Below are 3812 nucleotides of genomic sequence, written 5' to 3'. Positions count from 1 at the left end.
AGGCAGGAGAACCTTCCACTAGTCCAGGCTGCTGAAAGCCCTGTCCAGCCTGTACTTGAACACTTCCAGGGATGGGATATCCACAGCTTCTTTGGACAACCTGTGGCAGGGTCTCAGCACCTCTTGTGCCAGCACATGGGACAGATGTTGGTGTGTGGGAACGAGAATCCCATGGTGCAGCTACCCAGCTCAGCAGTTTGAGATGTTGTTTCACAGCTGGTAGGGTGGAGTGAAGCAGGGTGGCAGTGAGGTGTGCTGGGCAGAGAGGGCTCACTGACAGCTGCAAAATCTCCTCTCCCAGCAATACTAACAGAGATAGTGACATCTCTGCTCAGTCTCCTGATTTCTGAGCATTGCCTGTTGTCCTTCCCCAGGGCTCCACAGACATCTGGTTTCCAGCAAGCTGAAAGTTTAACTGGAAATGACTTCCTATAAGTTGGTGCCAGAAAAGTCAAGAAAATACTATCATATTTGATTTCTTATTTCATAAAATTAAGTTATGTTTATAGGAACAATTTTTTTTCAATTATAAAACTGAAATGTTTTGTTCTCAACAGACACAGTTGGGTAAAAGTTGGCCTGTGCTTGATGAAAGTAAAAGCTTACAAATCAGTAGTAAATAGTCAGAAAAATGAAAACAACCTCTTATCAGGTTTTCTACTTTGCTGAACAACAAATAACCTCATAGTGTGAAGTATTATTTCCCCCCTTCTTTTCATTGTGCCATTCAACTAAAGAATGTATTTGTATTACACACCCAATTACACCACTGCTGACTTACATGGCATTTTTCTGGGTAAACAAAGCTAATGAATGCATGGTATATACTTAAAAGCTATTCTCAGTAGTGGGACATTCTCTCCTCCTCCTCCACACTCCACTGCATCAATGGGCATGGTCACACTGTGGTAATTATATTTTTTCTTACATTTATTTATAAAAAAAGAAAAAAGGCCAGCAGAGAGGCCCTCCTGCTCTGTTGCCTAGGTTATTCCATAGGCTAGCAAGCTGCCTGTGTGGTATCTGCAATTATGCAGTAAAGCCAAACCACAAGGTGAAGGATGCCACCACAGTCTCAGTTCCAGGAATGTCCCTAACCACACTGTGGGCTGAATTTTGCCCTGTACCACTGCCTAGTGCTGGGAGTGAAACAACTGCCACTTATTTCTGTAACTAAACAGCAAAAAAGAGAGTGGTAATTGCCAAGCCCAGGTGATGCTAAACAAATACATGAATGCTGCCCAAGCTGACCCGGGAACACAGAAGAGCAGTGGCCTCTTGCCCTGGCAGAGAAACTGTTTCACTGGTGTGTGATGAAGATGCGTTTTTGTGTGTGTATGTGTTTTGAAACTGATTTATCATTTCCTTCTGCCCTTCTAGTAAATTACTCTGGCAGACCATAGTGCCTGCCAAACTCACCAAGAGTGGGTGTGAGGGAAACTGCTGGAGGCGGATGAGGCCATGCCTATGGGGGAAGGACTATAACAAAGGAAAACCTAGTCTGTTTGGAATCCTGCTCATGGAGCCATGGAAGTGCCCTACATCCCTGGATCTGCCCTCCAAGGGGACCTCAGCCTCTGGGCAGGGCACGCCTGCCCTGTCCCCTGCTGTGCTGAGTGGGGCTTTAGAAACGACTGTCGAGTATCTCTTCCCAGAGAGCAAGAGGGAGGAACTGCAGAGGGGGCTTTTTGTCCAGGGGGAGGAAGCCTGGGGAGGAATATCAAGTGAACATCAGTCTGTCACCACAGGAGCAATTGCCTGCACCTTCCTAGCCACTGTTTTCATTATTCTTTAACGTCATCTGTGGTGGACATTTTACTTCTTCTCTACTGCTAATTTATTTCAACATTCACTCCTGCTTGTTATTCGTAGTCCTTACCACCAGCACACTTTTCCACTGCCACTGGATCTGTGCTTTCTCTGCCATGCTCCTTTAGAGGTGAGACCCAGGGATGCTGCACTTTGGCCAGGGAAAGGGCTTGTGACCTCCTGGATCGTCACACTTCTTCTGGGAGGAGTTGACTGTGTTCATCCAGCTCCCTTTTGGGTTGTGCTGTATTGCCGTGGGGAAGGGGGTGGAAATCATTAAATGTGATTAGGAATAACTTTGACTATGCTGTAGTTCTAATGTATCAAAGCCATCTTCACCACCCCAGAGGCAGATGGGAAAAGATGATCAGATGCTAACAAGCTGGTAAATCAACAAGAATAGGAGCAAATTAAGTTGTAACCATTATGCTAATTTATGCTGCAATCTAAACAGAGCTAAGAAGGTGCTTTCTATCACAGCTCAGAAAGAGTTAGAACTTGGTCCTGTTAGACTGGGTAAAAGGGCTTATATAAAAGCTTGGAGTCACGTCCTATTAGACTGGGTAATAGGGGACATGAACAAAGCTCAGACTTAACCACTATTTGCCAGTTTTGGCTAAGGAACTTGCAACATGGAGATAAGATGGTAAGAAATACCAAAAGATATTCCTTACCCTTCACAACCAGGCTTGCCATCTAATCTAATTATCCAGCTATGGATGTACTAATTTATTCATCCATGGGAACAACAGTCAGTAATATAAATCTGTTTTATTGCTGTATTGCAGTAAATCCTGGAATTTCTTTGCAGAGATGTATATAAACTATCTCCCTTTTAATAAAACCAAAATAAAAACAAAAAATCCAAATCCAAGAATAATAACAATAAAAAGCCTCCCACCAAAACAGCCCAAATATCCAGAACACCACCACAAAGCCATAAAAAACCCCCCCAAAAAAAACCCAAACGCCCAAACCTGCTAGCACTATAGCTGTGAAGGTAAACTGTCTGTGGGTAACTTAGAGCTTTACCTTGCAAATACATGCAGTAAACGGATCTTTATCAATCAGAAACAATCCTTATCAAATTGACTTTCCTGAGAGCAGGTGGATTTTGGCCTGTTGCTTTCCCAGAGGAGGTGCACCCCTGAGGACATGGTACCTCTTTGGGACCACAGCTGCCAGCGCTGAGCTGCTCTGCAGGGCTTGAGGAGGAGCTGGGAGGTGCAAGCAGCAATTAAACCCACAGCTCCTGGGGTGATTAGTTTCTGTTTTCCTCCCATGGATGCAGAGTTCTGAAGAACTCTGACTCATGGTAATGTGAGGAGCTAAAAAAACAGTCTTAGCTCCTTCAGGTCATCATCTATTTGCCTTGCACAGTAATAGCAGCCTATGATGTTTTCAGACCTAAATGCGTGAATGTGGGATGTGAGTACAGCTGGACTGAAAAAAATAATGATTGTTGGATGTTCATGTTATCTTTTTCTATCCTGGAAACCATCAGTGGGAGTCTAATGACTTGTTTAGAAGATTGCAGGAGACAATTGCTAAAGCAATCAGCAAATATGATTATAACGTCTCAGTTCAGTAGACTTTCTATCTTAAGTAGATTTGGAAGTGAAACATCTCCAAAAAGCAGCAGAAGAGGAAGAGAGCATTTTTCCTAAACCAAAAATTGTCAGTTATTTCACTGTTAGTTATTTGATGTTTCACTCAAATTGTACTTTTTAACGTTGTATTTATATTTTGTTTTGCAGCTGTAGTTAAATAGGTCTTGAATGAAAGAAAAAGGGAAATGAAATGTATGTGTCTTGCTTCAAGGGAGAATTCTTGGATGTAAATAATGAATGAGAAAGGTTTCAGTAGAAAAATGAAGGGTTTTGGAGGCTTCTGAATTGGTTCCCTTTCATATTATTAATAAAAAATGAACTATTGCAACAGCCAAAGTGCTTTGTATTGTCACAGAGTAGTTCAGTAAGTGAAGTTTTACTTTAGTTAAGTGT

Source organism: Corvus brachyrhynchos, unplaced genomic scaffold (genome assembly GCF_000691975.1).
Source record: "Corvus brachyrhynchos isolate BGI_N302 unplaced genomic scaffold, ASM69197v1 scaffold705, whole genome shotgun sequence".
Classification (NCBI taxonomy): domain Eukaryota; kingdom Metazoa; phylum Chordata; class Aves; order Passeriformes; family Corvidae; genus Corvus; species Corvus brachyrhynchos.
Note: the sequence above shows the minus strand (reverse complement) of the source record.